General features: G+C 40.2%; 1 protein-coding gene across 8 annotated transcripts in view; it reads left to right on the forward strand.

Annotated features, from left to right (window-relative positions):
* The window catches only part of FRMPD4 (FERM and PDZ domain containing 4), a 954,164-nt gene that overhangs the window by 666,610 nt on the left and 262,461 nt on the right, over positions 1–25,093 (forward strand). The window contains exon 1 of one of the 8 annotated variants that reach the window (XM_071212928.1): positions 711–749. The exons of the other annotated variants lie outside the window; for them this stretch is intronic. The gene's annotated coding sequence lies outside the window, so the exon portion shown is untranslated. Of the gene's footprint in view, positions 1–710; positions 750–25,093 lie in introns of those variants that run through there. 8 annotated transcript variants of the gene reach the window in all.

Consider the following 25,093-nt stretch of genomic DNA (forward strand, 5'->3'; position numbering starts at 1 on the left):
TTGTTGCACAACTCTGTGTATATTCTAAAACCCACTAAACTGTACACTTTATAAGGCTGAATTGCATGGTATGTCAATTATATCTCAATAAATGTTAAATATATAAGGCAAACCACATATATAATTTAAATTTTTCTAGTAATCACATTAAGCAAGATAAAAAGAAACAAGTGTAAGTAATTTTAATAATGGATTTTGCTAAACTAATATATCCAGATTATAATTTCAACATGCAATCAGCATCTTTTTGAAATTGTTAATATAGTTCACATTCTTTTTACTGTACTAAGTCTTCAGATTCCAGTAGGTATTATATGCCCACAGCACATCTTAATTCATTCTGGCCACATTTCAGGGGCTCAAATGCCACATGAAGGTAAGGGCTTCTGCTGGGTGCCTTAGGGAAAGGTGTGGGTCTAACTAAATGGTTACTAACAGCTGTTAGCTTCTGGGTTCTGCCTGTTGAATGTAATGAGTTTACATCACAAGGCTAAAAGGCCCTAAGCTTTTGAGCGAGCTTAGTAGAAGTGGAAGCTATTGAAATCATGATTTCATGGGGTTTTCATTATTTTTAGGGCCAGCTTCCTTGTACCTTCTAGCTCTGTCGGTTATGCCGCCAAGGCAAACGTGGGATGTGGATGTTTTTGCTTTTTGAGGAAAAGAGAAAACCTACAGCTACTAACAGAACTCTTTTATAATTCATATTTTAGCCTCCCAAGATAAGTGTGTTCCAGTAAGAAAGCCACATGGTGAGTTAGCTTGCTTTGAAGAACTTAAGCTTCCATATCGTTTACTGCATCTTCTAAAAACTGGCCTAATGTACATCTTAGCAATTTGAACTTGAAAACCCTGATTTATTGAGTTCAAATTTCCTGTCCGTCTTGGTTTTGGTCTCCCTGTACCTTGACTGAATGACCCAGAATAGACCCTAAACCCCTCCATATTATTCTCCCCATCCCATGATTTCAGAGAGACACAAGGTGGACTTGGGATAATTCATGGAGCAGAGAAAGGAAAGGGAAAGAAATGTGGGGAGGTGAGCTCCTCTCTCTTAAAGCTTAGGTTTTCTCGGGGGCAAGGAAATGTCTCTAGACATTGCCAAATATTCCCTGGAGGGTGAAATTCCTCAAGTTGGGAACCACTTGTCTAAGGTAATGAAGAGAACCCCAGATGGCTTTAGAAATGAATTTCAAGGAAGAACAAGCAGTTCCCCAGCAGTAGGCCCAGAACAAACGTGTCCCATCCTGCAGCTTTCCCGAGTCACCCAAGGCACCAACCAGCAAAGCGGGAGAAAACCTTCTCCTTTTCCTAAAATCTCATCCTTAAACCTTCTGTGGTGATCTTTGCTTTAGCTGACAAAAATTTTAAAATTATTTGTAAAAGGGGGGCGGTGTGAGTCAAATCCATCCCTGGTGTAAAGCGGGAAGTTAAGTTGGAATGAATGCAGTGCATCAGCATTAAATGAGATAATGCTTCTTAGACTTTTCATATTTCTCTGGGTCACCAGTGATTAGATAATTGCTTTACAGCCTAACTCCATATTGGATCCAGGGCCTGGTTCTATTTACTTACATGTAGAATAAATATGTAAATTGAAATCTGTACAGGTTCTTGGTGAAATCCTGTTTGGATGAGCGAAGACAATGCTTGACATGCAGAGACTATTGCGTATTTGCATAGTCTTTAGCAAAACAACTAAGGACAAACATAAGCGTCATGCCTCTGCTAAATTCTTTTCCTTTTCACTGTTCCCTTTCCATTTTATTTGACCAAACTAAATGTATTTTGTCTTCCCAACAGAAACCCCGCTTTCAACTTTTCTAGGAAACATGATTTGGGTTTAGGTGTCATGGGCATCAACTATCCTTGTTTTTACAAAGGCAGTATTTGTAGAACAGAGATTAATTTTATACAGCAAGTAATGCTTGACTCTCCTTAGAATCCACTGACTGTGCACGTTAGGGAATGATGGAACATTTGTGTACTCAGTCAATCAAAGTGGAAGCACTTCGTGGTTTCCAAACAAAATAAGCTTCCCTCAAAATTTATCGAGAGTCGCTGCTCTTGATAAATGACCTTGCCTTTGTTAGAACTTTGTCCTCCATTTTGAGGGAGACTATGTTTAGAGCTAAGGAGAATAGAAAATTATTCTTTAGAATTCATGCTGTTGGCAAATAAGAAGATCACAGGATTTGAATATAAAAACAAACAAACAAAAAACTACCTAATTCTTTGCCCAGAAACATGTTAATAAATAAAATGAGCTTCTTCAATTTAAATAAAAATTTTTCAAGCATGCAATGTGGACTAGGCAAATTCAAGACCAGTAAGTAAGTACAGGTTTTTTTCCTTGTGAAATTTATTATTTATGCTATTGATTGAGTTAAGAAATCTTCAGCTGGAAAGAAAACAACATTCTTGGCATATGCCTAGTCGAGATTAAATTATCTAGGCAAATGGGTTTGCTGTTTTTAATGCAAGAAAGGTTATTGGGAATTATTGTTGTCTTCATGGAAGTACAGTGATCATAGGGCATCCATACTGCAATGAAAGTGCTTCTGTTTCATGAACTTAACATTTACGTATTTGACTTCAAGTTAAGTGACACATTGAAGATTAAACATCTCCTGATATAGGAAGACAGAACTGATCTCATGCCAGTCTTTTCCCACTGTATGTTGAGCAGATGTGGATTTGGCATCTCCCCTGGTTGGGTACGTAAGGCCCTGCTTGAACATCCCACTACTGCTCAGAAAATTGCCTCTCTGATGGCCTGGCAACCTAACCACAAGACTTAAAGGAATTAATTCTCAGCCTGTTTCATACCTGGCTGATCTGTTTACACACACAGAAATCCATGGGTGGACCACGCTATTTTGAAATTCTGAGTTAAGGGGTTTTCATAAATTCCTCTCTCAGCCAAAGTTATTGTGGTCATCCATCATGGAAAAAATCCATAGGGTAAAACAAACACTAGATTTGCAATCAGAAGAGTCACTTCTAAAACTTCTCTCTCTCACTTCCCAGCTAGGTAGCTTTGGGTCAGTTGCTCTCTCTTATTCACTTCATCCTCTCCTTCCTCAAGTGTTAAATGAGAGTCACCATTAAATCAGTCCTATGTCTCAGTGTTGTTGCAAGTATCTGAGACAACAAGACATCTCAAATTGCTTTGAAAGCTGTTTAAGTGCCCTCAAAATATAAGATAATGTCATTTCTTAATAATTAGAACTGGTTGGCAGAATGTCTGGGCTTGGAGAATGAACCAGAAATGATTTTCTTATAATATAATGAATTGATGAAAAAAAATGTAATAATGACATAAATCATGCAACCACTGATGATGATGCTTTTCATTTCTTTAGAGAGCTTCCATGCCTTGTATATTTGATCTGATCCTTATACCCCTTTGAAAAGACCAGGCGATTTTATTTGATCTATTTTGATTAGTGAGATGGGGGGACACAAATGACAGAAATTGGGACCATAGTGGGGAAATCTCAGAAAAACAATCCTTGAGCCCCTACTGTGTGCCATGCCCGAATTGAAGTTGAGTTTGTCATTTTAATTCCATCATAGTTAATCCTGCTACAATAATGTATAGTACTGAAATTTGAACCCACTTGCATATCTTTTAAGGGGAAGGAAATGAGAAAATTTTTACATCAGATATTGCTCTCTTAACTTGAAGAAAACTTGAAGAAATAAATAGTAGCATTTTCCAGTGGAAATGTCTGATTCTACATAATTGGGGACAGCCATTTTTATAGGTGTCCTGTATACAGGATAAAGATTTCCATTCTCAGGAGATGAGATGTGGAGGCATTTTCGGGACTTGGAGTTGTCCTGGGTGGTGCTGCAGGGACAGTTGCCGGACATTGTGTGTCTTCCCATGGCCCACTGGATGGAACGTGGGGGAGTGTGGGCTATGGTGTAGACCTTTGGCCATGGGGTGCAGCGATGCCCGGAGATGTACTCACCAGATGCGATGGATGTGTTATGATGATGGGGGAGAGTGTTACTGTGGGGGGAGTGGTGGGGTGGGGGCGGTGTGGGTGAATGGGGACTTCATATTTTTTGAATGTAATATTTTTTTAAAAAATGAATAAATAAAAATTAAAATTAAAAAAAAAAAGATTTCCATTCTCTCTGTATATGATCAGTTCAGCCAGTTAGTCTATGGTCTTGGCCTCGGTTCCTGCTTCCACAGTTCACTACTCAAGATACCTTTATTATAGGCAGTGCTATTTGAACTGGCTCCCTTATTTCCCTGGTGATGAGATTTTCTAAATTTGTGGTGCTTGTTTTCAAGGAGAGAGATGTATTATTTCAAAGCAAAAGGAGTAATTTTTTAGTCTTTTTAAAAAGCTAAAGGAGGAAAACACAAAAGAATAAAACATCCTAAACCTCTCGATTTGAATTAGGTTTCATTACACATAATAGACAACTTAAAAAAAATAACAAAGCAGTAGATTTAACAAACAGATGTTTCTCTCTTCTGTAAAAGAAGTCTACAGTCAGTAGCACAAGACTGGGGTGGGCACTGAAGTTACCTGGGTCTCCTGCTCCTTCTACCTTTCTGTTCTACCATTGTAGAGAATGGCTTCTGTAGCAGTTTGATTTGGTTCATGAATTCCAAAAATAGATATTGGATTATGTTTGTAAACTGGGAGTGATTAAATTATGATTAGGGCTTTGATGGGGCCACAACAGTAGGGTGTTGTGTCCCCGCCCCTTGGTGGGTGGCGACTTACAGATAAAAGACATGGCAAAGGCCAGAGTTGGAGTTTTGATGCTGGAGTCTTGAGCTGGAGCCGGGGAAGTGAACACACAGGAGAAGAACACAGAGGCATAGAGACAGCTCGTTAGACACAGCAGAATCCCCTGGGAGAGAGACAGAGCCATTCACCTGATAGTCTACAGCTGACCTTGTGGAGAGAGGCAAAGCCTAGAAAGCCTCATACTCTAGAAATGACTGTGGAGGAAACAGAGAAGCTGAACCTGGAGAAAAATGAATCCCAGGAAGAGAGGAACCCAGGAAGCCTGACCCCTGGCAGACGTTGGTAGCCATCTTGCTCCAACATGTGAAAACAGACTTTGGTGAGGGAAGTAACTTATGCTTTATGGCCTGGTAACTGTAAGCTTCTACCCCAAATAAATACCCTTTATAAAAGCCAACAGATTTCTGGTATTTTGCATCAGCACCCCTTTGATGACTAAGACAGCTTCCAATCTCAAGTTCCCCTCATGTTCCAAGATGGCTCTTGAACCTACACCCTTCACCTCTAAATTCCAGATAATAGGAAGGGAGGTGTGGAAGGAGAAGTAAAGAAGAGCAGAAGGGGTGCATCTCACAGCCTTAAGCAAGTTTCTTAGAAGTCTCACTCAACACTCCTTGGCCAGAAATGAATTGCATGGCCTCCTCGAGCTCCAAGGCAGACTGGGAAATGTAATCTTTTTTAAAAAAACTTTTATTTGCATTTATTGTATGCTGAAGTTATTCTCGAGCCATAACTTTTTGTTTCTTCAGTTTCTTCTGGGATATCTTTTTCTTCTGTGCAACCTCCTCTTCTGGTTTAGGAACAGTTTGTTCCTTTTCAGTGAGGATCATCTCAATATGGCAGGGGGAGCTCACGTATGGGTTAATCCGCCCGTGAGCTCTGTAAGTAGCTGGCACATCTTGGGGGCTTTGTTCACCTGGATGTTCTCAATGACCAGAGAATCTACATCTAAACCCTGAAGTTCAGCATTACTCTCTGCATTGTCAAGCATGTGCAACAAAACTTCAGCACTCTTTTTGGGCCACCGACCCTGTTTCCAGCCCCACTTTTTGGCCTCGGCACACCTACCAGCGCCACCATGGTAACGATGGAATGGCACACATTGCTTCTATAAAGTGACATTGTTAGTGCAATAATTAACAAGTTATACCTCAGTTTCCCCTGATATGCATTGGGAAAAGGTAAACCCCCTCCCCCATGAGGCACTTTCCCACAGGTTAAACAAAGGAACCCAGTAGAGATAGGAGTAAAGGGAGATAGAGATCTTCACCATCTGCATATCAGAGGGAGATGGAGACCTTTACTACCTCTACCTGCATAACAGAGGGAGACGAGACAGAAACCTTCACTATTTACAAACCCTTTAAAACCTTACAGATCAAAAGAAACACCTGCTCCTGCAGCATTCCAAGAAGCCATAGACTGACTCCCTTAACGCCCTCCTACTACCTCACTCAGACCCTCAACCCCCTCCCACTGACTATCATTTCCCTGCCTAGGAAAGTTCTGTATAAATTCAAGTCCCCTCCTTCCAGGAGTGGGCTGAAGTCTCTCTTCAGACCCCCATCATGCTGGTGGGGGGACTGAAGTCTGTTTTTCAGATCCCCTCCGTTGGGAGAGCTTCTCAATAAATGAATTCTTTGCTTATGGTCAGTCTCCGTGTCCCAGTAAGAGCCATATTTTCTCCAAAAGACATCTTTCGGATACTTGGTGGCTTTTCGACTATGCATATGCTTGATGACCTGGGAAGTTTCTCGGGTGTTCTTAAAATGAACATGAAGATGTGAAACTCTTGATTTGCATGCTTTTGTGGGGTTTTCGAGGTCAAGGGAATAGCGAACCATTTCCAGAGATCACCACGACATGCTGGGCCTCCGAGGTTGGAGGCACCGGCCACAGGCCAACCCCATCTCCCAGCGGGCAGATGGGCCCGGCCACTCCCATTCCCCAAAATATAGTCTTTTAGCTGGACATCTTGATGCTTTGAAGAAAATTAGGATTCTCTTACTTAGGAATAGGGGAAGAATGGCTATTAGGTACCAGCTAGAAGAATCTGCGTACTTTTCCCCAAAATAAGCAGGTAATGATCTATGAAATGGAAATAGAATGTTTGATGAACGCCTTCTTTGTCCTGAGTGATTATCACCAAATTAATGAAAATATGTGCCTTTGCTTTGGACTCAATGCTGTGGAAGTGATCTAAGAGAGAGAGAAAATCAAGAAGTACACTGAGCCAGTGGCTCCCCATCTCCCTGGGAGTAAAAGTCAAAGTCCTTACAATGAAGGGTGAAGAAGGCCCTGGAGCACCCTGCCTGTTACCTCCTTGATGTCATCTCTTCTTGCTCACACTGGCCTTGGACATGCCAGGTAGGCATGTGCCTTAGGATCTGCTCACTGGCTGTTCCCTTGGAGCCAGAACTGCTTCCCCCAATATCTGCATGGCTCATTCCCACTTCTCCTTCAAGTCTTTGCTCAGCTGTCCTCTTCTCAGTGAGATCTTGCCTGATCCAGAGAGACCAGAAGTTTTGCTCTTTTTGCCTCATAGTGTTCAGAACTGCAGAACACCCACTCCACCCCCCAAAAAACAGACAACAAAATAATGAAACTTTCCTCTTTTTTATGCAACACCCAATTGTCCCTGAAAATGGTTGAAGAACTACACTTGGCTTTCATGGATTCTTCAATTTTCTCTTCCTCTGAGTTACATTTTCCACCCATTTAATAAGGAAGGGAGAAGGAAGGGAATTTTCACAGAGGGTTTGGCCTTGAAAGAAAGGGACAAAGATGGCATATATATGTGTTTTTGTGTCAGGAATTATATGTCTATTTAAATAAAAATATGCTCACAGGGAGGCAGATGTGGCTCAACTGGTAGAGCGGCCACCTACCATATAGAAGGTTCAGGGTTCAGACCCAGGGCCTCCTGGCCCAAATGGTGAGCTGGCCCTTGCACAGTGCTGCCGCACGCAAGGAGTGCCGTGCCACGCAGGGGTGCCCCCCTACGTAGGGGTGCCCCACATACAAAAACTGTGCCTTGCAAGGAGAGCCGCCCTGCACAAAAAAAGCACAACATGCCCAGGAGTGGCACTGCACACACGGAGAGCTGATGCAGCAAGATAACACAACAAAAAGAGACACAGATTCCCAGTGCCACCGAGAATGCAAGCGGACACAGAAGAACACACAGCAAATGGACACAAGAGAGCAGACAATGGGGGGGGGGGAGAAATAAGTAAAATAAATCTTTAAAATATATATGCTCACAGGACATGAACAAGGGAAAAATCCATTAATATGCAACATCTTCATGTTGCATTTGTTGCTAAATTTTTTAACTGTTCTCAGGGTACATTCTCGGTCATGGTAAAATCTTTTGTTTTCAATTTCTGAACCATGGGTAGCTTCCCCCTGATACCTCAGTGAGATGGGCTCTATCATAACTGGTTTTATATAATTCTCTCAGTAGAATAGTCTCTCTCCTGCTGATCCCTTTTGCATCTATCTATAGGGACACATATCAACCAAAACCAGTGCCTAAGTTGCGAAAACCAAGGTGAACAAGGGCTGCTGTATCTGAGGATCTGGCCCCAACCAGACAAGGTCTTTATCTTCACAAAATAGAAACAAATAAGCCTATTTGTTCTCTAAATCTCTGATTTAAATTGTTATTTCTCAATGAGTGGCAGTTTTAACAATTTTTCAAAAATAATTTTTAATTCGTGACCAAAATGTAAATACACAGATGGGATTGGCTAGAAATTTATTTTGTCATGCATTACACTATAATTTAGGGAATAACTTTTGTTTCATTTCTGCAACATATCCTTGGGTTTTTTTTGTAGCTGCTAGATGGGGGACTGTTGGGATGAGCGATTCAGAAACTTTGCCATGGTTAGCAGAGGACAGCTGGTGTAACTGGCCGAGTCCAATTTCCTTCCCACAACTAAACCAACAGGGCCGTGGTCTTCCTTGCCAGTAGGCTGGACCACATCTGCCTCTGTTCTGTGTCAGCCACTTTCATCTCTCTACCCCGGGGCCATGTTTTATGGAGGCATTATGGGGAAAGAAAATACAATGGAATACCAGTTAAAAGCCAAGCCTATTTCTATTATTAATATTCATTTTGCAGTGTGAAACAGGCATAACTTTTTATGTCCACTCGTAAATGTGGAAGCAGACCCGTGATTCGGCACCATTAAAGTACTTGTAAATTACTACTGATGAGGCTAAAATGGCTAGCTCAACAACCACACTGCTGGGAGGGCTTCCTATAGTTCAGTGAATTACCCCCTCAAAACTGCCTTACAAGTTGCCCAGACTGTCTGGTCAGGCTTGATGAATGCTTGATGGCTGCTGTCCTGGAGCTCGCAATGGCAAGGCCAGGCTATGAGCCCAGCATGCCTGTAATTATGGCTACTTTTGATTTTTTTTTTTTACTATGAAGGTAAAGTAGAATGAGAAATGTCCAGAAAGTGTAATTAGAATGCGACTCTCATTACTTAAAAAGACCGTGTGTTCATCCTTGTTACTTGGAGTCAGGCAGTACAGAAACAGACTGTGGGACAAAGGTTCTGTTGGGTTTCATTGCCCATTGTGAGCTCTTGTGTTTATCGCGTACTTTTTCCAAGCTCCCTACAGCGGGTAGAACAAATTAAGCAAATAAAAGGGAAAAATTAGGTCTTGGCAACTGCCCAAACACCAAGATGTTATACTTCTTGAAGAGTGGTTTTAAATCTAAAACAAAGAGCTGCAGGAGGTCTGTGTTCATAATACAATGGCAAGGTTGTCGTATTTTGTTTTTTTGTTGGTGGCAGTTTTGCTTTTGAAGTTAATAATTTATCTAAGATATTTAATGGAAACATTGCCTCTTTAAATATCTTATTAAAAGCAGCAAAATTGGGGAGTGGATGTAGCTCAGTGGTCAAGTGCCTGCTTCCCATATATGAGGTCCTGGGTACAATCCCAGGTACCTCCTAAAAAAAAAAGGCAGCAAAATCTTGTGTCTACTAATTCTGAGGAAGTATTTCTCGACTGTGTTGATACTGGTTAGATTGTCTACATCAGTGCTAAGTTACTTTGATGAGCACCAAGGAGCAAGATACAGGAAGTTTGGATTTTCCGCTAGCAAAGTTCAGCACCCCGTATGCTATCATTCATTCCTTCACAACCATGTGTTAAGCACCCACTATGTGCCAGAATAAAGTGAAAATAGAAAACAGAACATGGCCATTTGAAGCTAGGAATAACATCATCTGAAAATTTTGCAGAACTTTTATTTCTGGTATGAAACGAGCTTTTTAACATTCCACATGAACTATTATTTTATTTGTACCACCGTGAACCTCTGACTTTTGCTTTAATGTTCCAGAGCTCTTCAAGCCAACATATTAACATACTAAACCAATAGATTGCAATTTAAACTGTGTTCCTCTGTGCTATCATGAATGATTGTTATTTCTGCATATTCTACTTTGAAGATACAGATGAAATAAATATGGTATAGGAATGCTTTGGCAGTGAACAGATTTGCTGCTTGTCCAAGGAAGTTTTTTTAAAAAGGGCAGAAGAAATCTCTGTCATGTCTTCTTAGAATGTTGGATATAAGCATTTGTATTTGCTTAGCTAAAAGTTGTTTTTTAGTTGCTTAAGTTTCTTTCTGAAGAGTAACATTCTAAGTCCACATGTACACTTCTACATGTGGATAAAGCAATGAGCAAATCTGTTCCTGAAATGTCCACTGATGGATCTGTAGGTGTTGAGTTTTCAGAATCCAGTGAAACCTTGGAGATCATGGAAAAGAAAATATTTTTAAAAGAAGGTACTTAGGAAATAGCTGCATGACAAATCCCTGCCTTCCAAGCTAAGAAGACATTCCTTGCCCTGTAATCTCTTCTAAAATAATCACGTGCTCATTGAAAACAATGAGATTTCTGGAAGAACTCTATAACATGTAAGATTCCACAATACAATTAAGAATAGCCACATGATCATAGACCTCAAGGAACAGAGAATATTAGAGAATTGTTAGGGGGAGTTTTTTGCTAAGAAAAATGACCTTTTGATGATTAGGACCTGTTCTGCCAACGTAGGTTTACAACAAAAAGAGGGAAGCCAGGACTCAGAACGTCCTGTCTAAGCTGTGTAAATCACTCATGCTAGGAACAGTTATTAAGTCCGGGTGTACAGTAATTGGGGATGTGAGAAAAAGGAGCGGCTGTCCTAGGTCATCTCTGGCCCAAGTCAGGTTAGTTGAGTGAGGAACAGTGAGATTGCATCAAGTTGTTTGTATTTGCTCCGACTCTGCCCTAAAGGTCAATATCTCATTTGGGAAGAAAGGCCTGGAGCCTCACTGCCTGAATTTTCTCCTACCACAAACTGGCCAGGGGTCTTCAAGCATGCTAGTTAACTTCCTGTGCCTGGGGTTCCTCATTTTCAAATGAACATAAAGATAACAGAATAATGGAACCTATGGCATAGGGCTATAGGGAAAATAAAGTGAAATAATCAATGTAAGTGCTTAGCACCTAGTGAGACCTCAGTAAATCCTGGCTCGTGTGCCTACTCAAGTCTCTTTCCCTCCTTCTCTCCTCTCTCCCTTTCTCTCTTTCTTTTTTCCTTTTATCTCCCTCTCCTTCTCCCTCCCTCCCTCTCCTTTAGTGGGGCTGGAGCCAGCTCCCTCCACCTTGGGAGAACCCGTTGTTAAATATTCTGAATTCTTGCAAGCTGATCCTTAAATCATTAGTAGCTTGAAATTGGCCGCGGGGAAATAGTGACACCACGGAAATCAACATGGTATCCTTTTCTCTCTCTCAATCTCTTACTCTCTCCCTCCTTGCCCCTTCATCCTCCTTCTGCCTCCCTCTCTCACAGATGGGAATCACCATGGATTCCCTCTTGACCTTAAACTCAAAAAGGGGATTTATCTTAGATAAGAGTTACTGATTACATATAAAACTACCAGAGAAAAAGAAAAAGATAGATGACAGATGAAAATAATTTATTGCAAGTTTCTTAAATAAACTTTGGCTGGTTTTGGCTGTTATATTTGCAATCTGCTGTCAGGTTTAAATTGCAAGTCAGATAATAACTCCAGTGTAGATAATAGGCAAATCAAGATCGCTTGTCTCCAGAGTAGGCTTTGTTTAGGCTTTGGAATTTGAACAAAAGCTTCCTACTGTTTAGACTTTTCTTAAAATGAAATGGATTTGGTCAGTTCCAAGGTCACATCTCTGCCCCATGTTTGAGAATATGAGCAATCCTCATAGAATCTGAGCCCCATTGGTGGGTTTCTAGTTCTTTGGCTTCACTGAAGGAACTCCTGTAGCATACTCATTTTTAAGAGCCCTCTAAATAAAACTCACAGCCACTCTGACAGAGAAATCCGCTAGATCCTATGGACTGACAGTCAGTAATCTCTTCCACTGTATACAATCATAGCCAAGTTGGTCTGGCAGCTGATTTTTTTTTTTTTGTAAATGGATAAAGGAGTATTTTAATAGCCTTTTCAGGTAATTGTGGGTATTATTTTTTTTCACACTTTTTAAAATTAAAGTTAATAGATCACAAAGAACGTTACATTAAAAAACATAAGAGATTCCCGTATAAATACCCCCCACCCCCCCACCCTACTCCTCCCACACCAACAACCTCCCCCATCATTGTGACACACTCATCATACTTAGTGAATACATTTTGGAGCACTGCTGTACCACATGGATAATAGTTTACCCTGTAGTTTACACTCTCCCCCAGTACATTCAGTGGGTTATGGCAGGATATAGAAAGGCCAGCATCTGACCCTGTTGCAGCTGATTTTTGACAAAAAAAGTTTCTGTTTGTTCCCTGAGTCAGTACAAGATGCTAAGCCAATCTTGAAGACCATTAATTTTCCCTGTGGAATCCACTGGGGAATTAGAAAGAGGTTGGTGGTTGGCCCACTACAGAGAAAGAAGAACGACCCAGTTCATTAGAGCACTGACCTTCTCATAATGATTGTTGATCTATCAGGCCTCACGTTTCTCACTCAGTTGAGTCAGGAAGAAAAACATCCAAAAGAGAAACTTCCAGAGATGAGAGGTGTGGGCATTTCAGAAACTTATGGAGCATTTGCCCATCTTCCAGGTGCAGCATTAAGCCCTTTAGTGAATTGCCATTCATTTTGCTCCAATGAATACTCTATCCGGTGTAAATACTATTATTATCACCAAACTAGAGGTCCAGTTAGGCACAATGGCAGCTGAATGGTAAAGCCAGGATTCCACTGCCCATGGTTCCTCTCAACACTGCTAACTATAAAAAGTACAGAACCACCATGCTCTGAGATTGTCATCATCATTGCTGCATTTTGCAGAGTTCTTTCATGCAGTACTTCACAAAAATCATTTTAAAAATTTAACATGGCAGTCCTCTCATGCATTTTCCATCCTTTTTATAAAATCTTTACCCAACTCATTGTCACCAAGATTTTATCCAATGTTTTCTTCCAGAGGTGTAATGGCTTTAGCACTTTTGCTTAGGAATATGATCCATTTCAGGTTGGTCTCTGCGTATGGTGTGAGTCAAGGATGAGATTCATTTTATATTTCAGTGCACAAACGTTGTTGCAACTGTATATGTCTTTTTCCTCCATTGAGTTTCCATGGCACCTTTGTTGAAAATCAGTTGACCACATGATCCTCATGAGATTTGAAGCAGCCAAAGAACTGGGATCTATTGTGTCTTAGTTTCCCCCAAACTGTAAATATCCCAAATTGTTGGAGAGATCTGCTTCTGTTCTTGTCAACTTTTTTAAAAACAATAATGTGATTTTTTAAAATAAAGGAATAAATTAATCATGAGATGAATTAGAAGGAAATATAAAGCAATATAACTCATTGGCCATCAAGTTTAAGTCAGATGATTTGTTTTCATGAAGAAGAAGAGAATGGATAACATGTATATTTTTGCATTGCTTCAGGTGGAAACTTAAAATACCAAACCTTTTAGGAATGTATGGGCTCTGCTCTGGTTCATAACCTTATATTTGACCATAGGATTAGTAACCGATCATTACCAACTTCATGTAGTTACAGATCCCTTTAATGCCCTTAGGGAAAATAGTCTAATATTTGCCTACTTTTCATATTCCCATGAATCAATATACCTAAATAGACAAAGGCACTCTTAAAATGGCGTTTGCCCAGTCCACTTTCATATGTAACTTTCAACGAGTGAAGTATTTTATTTAAGCATAATAGAAAATCAATTGCTGTGAAGAGCATAGCTAACAGTTATCAAAAGAAGAGCAGAAAAATTGATGGGGGTAGGGGGTAGGGAGTGGGGTGTATGGGAACCTCTTAGGTTTTATAATGTAACATTTTGTGTGATCTATTAAGTTTAAAAAAATAATTTTTAAAAAAAGAGCGGAAATTTTTTTTTTCTACCTTGTTGATACTGCTGTAAGCTGAGAGAGGGCTGGTTTGGCCAAACCCCAAAGTACCCTCCACCCATTAAGAACAGACAAATGCAGAATTCTCTCTGAGAATTTGGTGAACCGAGAAAACGTTTGGAAAAGCCTCCTTTGAGGTGCCTTGTTTTGAACCCGCCTGACCCCCCCACCCACCATTGTCACTGTTCAATAATCCTGGCTGAGGGTGTGCATAGTAGATGAGTTCTTAGCAAAGTCATCTAGAAGGACCACTTGAGAAGCACATGGCTTGTAGTCAGCTCAGGGACCCTTCACCAGCTCTGATCTGCCTGCCAGCAGTCTACTTCCCAGCCTCAAGGCCTTCACGAACCAAACATGTTCCTTTGCAATACTTTTCTTCCTTAAATAGTTGATAATTATAAAATATAAATGTTACACAATTTATTCTCACACTAGAACAAACCTGGGTCCTGAAGTTGCTACTTGATCTTTAGTATCACCCTCTAGGAAGCTTCCATTTCTACCAGGGCACCAAAGCCAGTGTACAATTGATCATACTTTATTCTTTCTTTTATGCTTCTATGATCACTTCTGTCAATAGACGTAGAGTGTGTGTCTGTGCCTGCTGCATGTCAAGTGTTCACAGAGCCCAAAATAAGAAGGTGAGGGCAGGTAATTTATTTAGGAAGTGATTCCAGGATGCAGGAATGGAGAAGTGGGAAGAGTGAAAGAGAGAGAGAGAGAAGGAAGAAAAGCAAAACAAATAAAAAGGCATGTAGGTTGGCAGTGTGAGCATTGGGGTCCCACACTCACTGGACAGTCTCTTAAAAATCATGTAGAACAAGGGTCAGCAAATAATATCCCACAGGGCCAAATCTGGCCTGTTTCTTATAAATAGAGTTGCATTGGTGCATTTCCACACTACAGAGTTGAGTGGTTGCAACAGAGACTGTATGGCCTCTTGTCTAATAATATTATATATCTACTAATATCTGAAATATCTAAAATATTTAAAATACCTGGCCCATTTCTGAAAAAGGTTGCTGATCCCTGGTATAAGACACACTTGTCCCTCTGAAGGCTGAAAGGCTGGAGTATATATTCACGGGTCCCCTTCAAGTGTTTACCCCAGGAGCACCCGAGCTGCATCTAAGCAACTTCAGAGAAAGTGCTAAGACAGAAGAATGGAAAGCACTCAGCCAACACCATTGAGGTGAGATTGCCGGCTGGCACAGAATCTTTACCACAGCTGAACAACAGGCACAGGTTGGCCCGGCTAAGAAGGAGGCATCAAAATCGGCAAGTACTTATGAATTTTAAAGGAAAAAAAGCACTTCACAATGGGGAAATCCGGTGGGTGCCACCAGAACGAAACCAAGTGAGCAAATACCACCAGTGATAGGACTAATGGACAAAAGCACCTCCTCAAGTGAGGAAGGATAGGGTATTACTTACTATTAAAGATGAATAACCGGAGTCTAATCATGTGAGAAACTTGAGGGACAATCTATAAACCAATTAGCCTGTACCCTTCGAAACTGTCAGTGTCATGCAAAGAAAGGCTGAGGAATTGTTCCTTAGAAAAGAGACTAAAGAGAGCTGATAACTAAATGCAATGTGTGAGAATACTGGGACAACTGGCAAAATTTGAATATAGAGTATTTCTTTGAACCATATGAAAAAAACGTTTTTATTGGACAAAAGCAAATAACAGTAATTTCATATGGTTCAACCTAAATAGATTAATGTAATGTATCAATGTCAAATTACTTGACATTGAAAATGGTATTGTGGTTATCTAAGAGAATATGCTCGTTTTTTTTTTTTTTTTTTGAGGTGCTGGGGCCAGGGGCTTTGTATGTGGGATGCTGGTACCCAACCACTGAGCCACGTCAGCTCCCGAGTTGTTTTTTTTTTTTTGTTTGCTTGTTTGTTTTTTCTATTTTTAGGGGGCACCAGGAACTGAACCAGGGACCTCTTACGTGGGAAGAAGGTGCTCAACTGCTTTAGCCACATATACTCCCAATATGCTTGTTCTTAAGAGAAGTATGCTAAGTACCTCGGGGTGGAGAGAAATAAAAAGTTGGGGGGGGGGGAATCATCTGCTACAGTGCTGTTACCCTCAGGTGTTGGCATTTTCTCACTCACCAATATTTGTTCTTCTGTGACCATGAGAAAATCTTATTCTTGTAACATCATCCACAAAGTTCTGGATATTCCAGGCATCTGTTATTAATAGTTTTGAAAGTTTGGTATATGCATATGTGTTTCCCAGGAGTTTTTGTTTTTAAGTTAATTTTGCAAAATAAGCTTGAGAGACAATTTGACCTAAAAGGAACCTCTGTGCATAGCCACAGACTATGGGACAACAGAGCTGACAGTGGCCCGACTAGCTTATTAGGTCTCCTAAATGATATATGCACATAACTACAGCCAGGGCAAGGGATATGGAGCTTAATGTCTCCTTAAAGAATAATTTTCCATTTGATGTTACCTTCGATGCTTGTTATCAGAAATTATGCACAAAATATTAACTATTTCCGTAATCCAATTAAGAGATACTTGGACTGTTTAAGAATGACAGGTGGGTTGGGAGCTACAATGCTGCACTGGGACTGAAAAAGAGGCAATCATTTAGTACAGGCAAAATGACGAAGCCAAAATGAAAAGAGCAGGTGGAATTCAGAAACAGAGCTCTGTCCTTAGAACCACCCCGAGTGAGAGTTTAGGGCAATTATCTGTTCACCATCTCTTCGTTAAGTGTACTACATATTTCCCAGTAGTTAGAGGGTATTTGGAGCATATAAAATGAACATTTCTTTTTAAAAGATGGCCTCTGAAAAATAGAAGACAGAACCTGAGGCATGTAGAGTTAGAAAAACTCTGTTGAATGCTCCAACTTTCCTTCCAAGGCAGAAACCCTGTCTACACTGTTCTGGATCGGTGAGCACTGCCCAGGAGAAATAAGGTGCCTAGGTCTTTGTCAGGGTTCCCATGACTTCTGCAGAGGAGTAACTAAATGTCATTGATTTGGAAAGATTACATCAACTCAAGCTACCTAGGAAGAGTTTCCAAACCACTGACTGAAGGAAAGGATCTGGTAAGATAAAGTATTTTGCTTCTTAGGGATAGAGTTAGTATTCTGATGGCCACTTGGTTCAGCAGCCTTATGGCCAAATGTCTTGGTGACATCATGAAAGTGAGGCTGGATTTTATTATAGAACCGTCTAGAACAGAGGCCTTCTCAAACCCAAAAATAAATTTGCTGTACCATTGCTCAGAAAATATCTACTGTTTCACTGTGCTTCAAAAAAGAAAAATGCATTGTTGAATTTCAGATTAGGATTTGTAAGTTCCATTGACTCATCTTTGATGCTGTACTTTGAATATTCTAAGACCCAGGTTGTAATAAGTATTTGCATGGGAGTATTGGGAACTTTAGGGTAAAAAAGAAGGGCTGCCCTCTTGATGTAGAGGGGGACTGGACATAAACATCACAGGGTCCACAGGATGGAGGAATAGAGTATGGATTAGAGTGGACTTACTGGTGTTCTGCTGGGGAACTATTGTGATTAGTAAGGGAAGAAATTGTTGCATTGATGTGGAGAAAGTGGCCATGGTAGCTGCTGAGGGTAGGGAGAGGGAAGAAGAGATATGATGTGGGGGCATTTTCAGGATTTGGAGTTGTCCTGGGTGGTGCTGCAGGAAGAGATGCTGGACATTGTATGTCCTGCCATGACCCACTGGGTGGACTGAGGGAGAGTGTAAACTACAATGTAGACCACTATCCATGTGGTGCAGCAGTGCTCCAAGATGTATTCACCAAATGCAATGAATGTGCCACAATGATGAAAGAGGTTGTTGATGTGGGAGGAGTGGGATGAGGGGGGTGGGGGGTATATGGGGACCTCATATTTTTTTAATGTAACATTTAAAAGAAAATAAAGGGAAAAAAAGGGCTGGATCAAGCACTAAATGTGGTGCTTAGAATGCATGATTTCTTGTAGGTTTTTATCATCCAAAATAAGAAAAGTAATATTTTATGGAAAGAATAACTTCTGATAACAGAATTATTCTTCCACCACATCTGTTTTAGAAGTACATTTGTTTGGAAGTACAGAAGGGATAGAGAGTGTGGATAGATACTTTATACTCCTAGGCCAGAACTCTGAGTCCCATGGCTGGCACTGTTTGTGTGTAGGGAACTCACCTGCCCCATGCCTTTGCTTCTTCTCTGGAGAAAGACCAGTGTATAGTTGAATTTTCTCCTGAAAACATTTTGGGTATCTATCAGATACTTTGACACTGGATTTTGCATAGGACTGTTTTCACTTTTCATGCCCAAAAGAGATGGCAGCCTCGGTTAGACAAGGGGAGGAAACGAGGCACCAAGAATGGGGAAAGCATAATACCAATCTGAGAAATGTGGGTTTTGCCAATATAAATCCCATTAATACAAATGGAGCATTATAAGTGGGAATATAACCCTTTTTCTGAGAATAAATAAGCCTTTTTGGTTTGCATTCTCTGAAATGTCTGTGAGAATAAACAGGCAAACAAAATGTTATGTCAAGAAAAAGCAGAGCAAATATATTTCCCAGTGTTGTTTTTATTCCCCTTAGAAATGCCCACAATGAGTAACAAAAGATGATAAGGATCATATTTTTATACTATGGGGCTAAGAGACCCATTTGCCTCCCAAATGCATAATGGCCTGTTCTCAGCAAGTCTGAGATTTTCCCATTTTTCTTTTTGGTTTCATTTTGCCCAAAAGTTATTTTCCTATGATCTGTTCTACTTTTCTCTTCTGTGATCTCTGAAAATACATTGCTTTCCTTAGAACTTAACAAAAGTCAAACGAATGTCCGGTTTTGAATGTCTTCAGTCTTCAAATCACAAAAACCGAAAAAGAAAAGAGAGCAAAAAGCCCTATTAGAGCAGAGCATGGAATACCCAGCCTCTGCCTGAAGACCACGCTTGATGGAATGGACAGTGAATGCTAAATCAGTACGCAGAGCTGCTTCCTTTTTCCTAAACGAATAACAAGGAAAGGGGTGGCTGGACTTGAGCAGGACATAACTCACTTGGTATATTGCGAAAATTAGCATCAATTTAGGAAGAATCTGAATGTTTTTTGTCAGTGTTGATATGTTTGAACCAACTCATTTTCTAGTAGTTCTAGTTGGCTCCACCTTCTCTCTGATTCTGCACTTCTATTAGTCACCAAGAATTTAATTTAATTTAGTTGGGGGGGGCGGGGGAGAGAGAGAGAGAAAAAGAGAGTTGCTATAGAAACTTTCACGTGTGTCGGCTATATGGATGCATGGGTGCATGCTTCCTTGTTTTCTCGGAAATACTAATTATGCAGCCCTAATTAAGGCAATTGTTGGACGTATCACTGAGCAGGCAACCATGTTTCTTCATCAGGTCCTACACTTACCATTGGTTTGTTCTGTAAAAAAAAGAAAACAAAACAAAAAAGCAGTTTGCATTTACACACCTTGGCTACTTCGAGTAGCTACAAGAGAGCTTTACTTTTGACACATGTCCCACTGTTCCAGGCCAACTTGTGCTTTGTAATCTAGCGTGTTAATCAAATTTCTAACATGGCTTCCCTTTACAGCTGAAGACCACGTTTCACCTCAAGCTGAGAAGCTCCAAGAATGAAAGCCACAGTACTTTCACATAGTGCAGCATTATATGGTGACTAACGTTCCTTGGCTTTTTGTAGCAGAAGGCCACTCTGACATCTTACCTGCTTGTCTCTGTTGGACGAGTTGTCAAAATGTTGTGGCTTCATTCTCAAAAGGACTAGTATGCGATCCACAGCGTAAACGTGCCCAGGCCAGCATAGCGTAAGAGATTAAGATAAAATCCATGTTTTGAAACCATCAAGAAAAATTACCTTTTACTTTTAAGAAATGGAAAGTGCTTGTTGAAGCTCAGCCAAAGGATACAGCACTGCTATCTTTTAATTAAGATGACACTTCCCTGCTTTTCATGCAACATTAATTTGTTCCAATTTAATGCAAACGAGAGGGACGAAAAGTGCGTGCTATGCTACATAAGGGCCTTTCTGTGGGTAACGTCTCATGGAGGAATTTGATTTTACAGTGAGTGAAGGGATTAGATTGACACCAAATCAGAGCCACCCAAAGACGATTTCAAAGGGAGGACAGAGGCGCCCCTTGTTTTCACCACGATTGCAGGATATTGAATTCTAATTTACTGGTACTGTTTCAGTGTCTTCATGTGAAGGTCTGTTTCACGTAAGGCATACAGGAACAGATGACAGCCTGAAGACTGGCCAAAATAAAATGCGTGGAGATGTGAGTTGGTGAATGCACAAGAAATTCCGTTTACTAGCACTACTCCACACATCCTATTTGCCTTTGGGGAGGGGTCTGGATTTTAGCCCAGTGCATTGAGTGAATTGAAGGCGCAACTGCCTGGCTTTGTTTTCAGCAAGCCTGTACATTTTTTGTGAGGAATAAATAACTGGTTTGAATCCAGCCGTATCTACTTGAAATGGTATTAAAGAGCTAGAACAAACTATGCTTCTGTCAGGAAAGTATTTTTGAACAGAATGCAGAAGACATCTCATGCAAAAGCAGGAAATACTGTCCACAATATGGCATAAAAAAATGCAGATTTAACAAAGGAGCGGGTAGGGAGGGACTGTCTCCGTAGCTAGTGTTACCATCATTGTGGCTGCACTGAAGGGAAGAGTAAGTCGCCCACCACTCAAAGCTTATCGTGCCTGCCCATTTTCAGGCCCTATCATAGGACGACAAACGTTCTCTCAGAACGGAAACTGTTCATTTGTGCGAAACGTTTGAACTTTCAGAAACACCTGGCCTGTTGTGGGGCATGACTTGAGGCTGGTGGGTGACGGGCATGCCCAAAATGGGACCCAGTATTCTAGCCTCATCATCACCCCCTTACCGTGATCCCAAGCATGAGTCACTGTGATATCCTGACCTAGGCAGGTGTTAGTTCCCTGCCAGCCACACAGAAATTTCTGGATAGATGTTTGTAGAGAATGAAATGTCCTAAAAGTACTCACTGATCTTACAAGGAAAGAAGTGATATACATATGCAGTTTACCCTGCTGATTTCACACTGCCTGTATGGGACACGTTGGACATGAGTAGGATCAAATCTAAATTATTTAATACTTGATACATCGTGATGAAAATAAATGCCACTCCAATAGGGAAAATGGAGGGCTTTGATTTTTTTGAGAAAAATGTGAATTTTTGAAAGGGATTTAAGAAAATAAAAGTATGGTCCCTTTCTACTGTAAAATTAAACAGAGTCATTTCATTTGCTCAGAATGACCTGGCCGTTGACTAGTAGTGTCTCAGACCTAAAGTTTTGATCTTTGGAAAACCATAAAGTGTCACTTAATAGGTTGGATATTTGAAACTGATATAGATTCATTTTTCCTCCCTTTCTTTCTTCTTTTTTAAAAATACATATATTTATTAGAGAAGTTGTGAGCTTACAAAACAATCATGCAAAATGTGCAGAATTCCCATACATCACTCCACCAACACCTTGCATTGTAGTGGAACATTTGTTGCAGATTATGAAAGAATATCATCAAAATATTACTACCATGATCCATAGCTTACATTTGGTATATTTTTTCCATGTACCTCCCTATTATTAACACCATGTATTAGTTTTGTAAATTTGTTATATAATTCATGAGAGAACTATGGTCCATCATCTACTGCATGATTCACTATTATACAATCCCATGCCTTGTATAATCTCTTCTTTTCTGAAAAATTATCTTGGCAAACTATATTTCTACAGGGAGAAAGAATCTTATTCTCAGAAGGCTGTGATTTTCAGGTTGGGGTAGACTCACCTTTATAATTACCTTCTTGAAGACAAGCACTGGCAAATACTCAAGATGAAGCAGGATGAGGAGTATTTCAAAGGCAGCCTTAAAATAAGGCTAATGAGGAAAAGAAGAAAATCTTTGAAGTTATCTCAAATGTATTATCCACAGTTTGGCTTATAATTGGATGCTGTATGTAGAGAAATATTATGTCATCTATTAGGTAAAAATATCCCAAAGTGTCTCTTCTATCAGGAGACTCTTCCCTCAGATAGTTAACATGGAGTAACGGGCAGACTATTGCACTTAGAGACAACAACAAAAAGGTATCAGCCCTTTAACCAAGGGCCAGGCAGTTCATCATCTCTGCAAAGCAAGTACTGATTTACCCTCCTTGGTCCAGTGGTTAGGATGAGATGAAATGACGTATGTGAAGGCACTTTTAAAAGTGAAAGGGTATGATACAAGATACCAGTATTTCAGTGTACCATACATTGTCCTGATATCCAATAAGGAGGCTATTACAAGGGAGACACAATAACATATCAGTATGTCAACAAGAATAAAGTCCCCCCATTGTAAATCCTCACAAGGCCCACTGGATGGAATGGAGGAGAGTATGGGCCATGATGTGAACCATTGTCTATGAGGTGCAGAGGTGCCCAAAGATGTACTTACCAAATCCAATGGATGTGTCATGATGATGGGAACGAGTGTTGTTGGGGGGGGAGAGGGGGGGTGGGGGGGTGGGGTTGAATGGGACCTCACATATATATTTTTAATGTAATATTATTACAAAGTCAATAAATTAAAAAAAATAAAAGACATCATTTAAAAAAGTTAAAAAAAAAAGAATAAAATACAGAATGTGGAATTCTTTATCTGTTAAAAAAAAAAAAAAGAATAAAGTCCCCCTTTCTTAATGACGAGTTAAAATCGTATCTCTAAGGAGGTAGGATTCTTAAGCTGTCTTTCTGTTTGGAAATTGTGGTAACATCTATATTTTCTTTGTGTGTTTTTCCCCATGTAATAACCACCCAAATGATGATCAATATGCTATTTTTTTATAAATAAATGAAGTTACAGCCATTGATAAGCCTACAATCAAGAATATTTAAGACCCGGTTCTTACCTCTAAATCACCCCATCCGTTAAATTGCACTTGCATAGGAAAAAATGAATTATTCATAACACTGCTGATTGACTACAGTAACCACGATGTGTTTCTTTTGGCAAAATGGGGAAAGTGACCTGAAGTCTTTGTGACTAGACTCACACATATTAAATATGAATTAATTATATTTGTGAGTGAGCATAAACATGTCTTATTCTATTTCTAGTATTGTTATGACCATTTGCGTTCATTTCAGATATAGTAGAACCAAAGTAATAGAAAAGTGTCTTTCAAGTTCCTTTGGGAGGGTGTAATTATATTTTCCTAAGACCCAGTGTGAGAAGATCAAGCAGCATTAACAAGGTCTCCCATTCAAGCTGCTAAATATATCTTCTACATCTGCCATATTAAATAGGTCTTCTGCCTCATAGAAATCTTCCAGTTACTCTGAAAACAAATTCAGAAATCTAATTTAAGGCTTTTAACCCTTCATTGTTTACCCCTCTCATATTCGTGTTCATTCATTTATCCATCCATCCGTCCATCCTTTCATCTATCCACCCAATAAATCAACAAATATTTATTGAGCACTTACTATTTTCTGCTATATACTTCCAAAGACAATACAGAAATTCAAGGTCTCTCTCCCGCTGATATGTTCTGCATGGAAATTTTTCACCTGGGCTTCCCATTAAAGAAGCAACCTTTCTCCCAATTTATAATATTCAAATCAGCAGATGGACCTCCACAAACATTCTGCCCAACATATTTTCACATGTTTCACAATCCAGGCTGAACCAGACCATCCTAACCACAAGAAGAGTTGTTAGAAGAAGCCACCATGTCAGTGCCTGAGCAGAAACCACTCTCTGTAACAAACCACATTCCACCCTAAGGAAAGATGTTCAAGAGTACAGAAACACAAAGCCAATTTTTAAGGTACTTATAACTAATGGAGCAAGGATAAACACTGGAGAAACATGTAAAATATACTCATAGAAAACAGCATAAGTGCAGTTTTAAAGACCTTCAGTAACATACACAGAGAAGAGTGAATCTCTCCTGAAGTTAGGTTACTGGGGCACAGGGACTAATGAGAAAAGAGAAGGGGTGATGCAAGCAGGATTTGGAATGTGGAGGGAAAGGGCAGTTCCTAGAATGTAGATGAGAATTTAAGCAAAGTCAGAATAGTTTGCCTGGCTGGTAGTTAAGCCAGGGAGCAAGGAGATTTGAGGATGGCAAGTTTGCAATGCTCACTGTTGTACTTCTTTTGAGTGGAACTCTGCATAATACTCATCCTCTCTGTATGATCTTCAGAATCTTGGGAGGGTGGGTATTATTATTACTATTATTATCCCCATTTTATAGATGAGGAAACTGAGACATAGAGAGGTGAGGTGACTTGCATAAGGCACACAGTAAGCTCACACAATAGAGGTTAGAGCCAGGATTCAAACCCAGACAGCGCATAGCCTCATCGCGCCAGCGTGTGGGTGTGAATGAGGCCACATTTGTGAATGAGGCCATATTTTGCAAGGTTACCATCCCTGCCCTCCTACGGACACACACAGAATTCTTTACACAGGGTCTCGAACTTCTACAAAGAGCCCCTCCCCCACACACCAATAGTAGAGTTGCCTCAAAGGTGAAACTCCAAAAGAACAATGGCAGCAAGGAGGAAATTAAGGCAGGCTTTCTGCCTGGCTGTATTTGTCTGAGATAATACTCAGATGCAAACATATCCTAGAGCAAAAATGGGAAGGCTGATTTCTTCTACTAGGAGAGCAAATTGGCGATCTGAAGTTGGTAATATTGGGAACTTCTCTAGGACTGACATTCAAACTAGGACTGTATTAGACAGCTATGGCTACCTAATACTATATAACAAGCAGCCTTACAATTTCATTGGTTTGAAACAGCAATAAGCTTTTATTTCTCATTGC

This window comes from Dasypus novemcinctus, chromosome X (genome assembly GCF_030445035.2).
Source record: "Dasypus novemcinctus isolate mDasNov1 chromosome X, mDasNov1.1.hap2, whole genome shotgun sequence".
Taxonomy (NCBI): domain Eukaryota; kingdom Metazoa; phylum Chordata; class Mammalia; order Cingulata; family Dasypodidae; genus Dasypus; species Dasypus novemcinctus.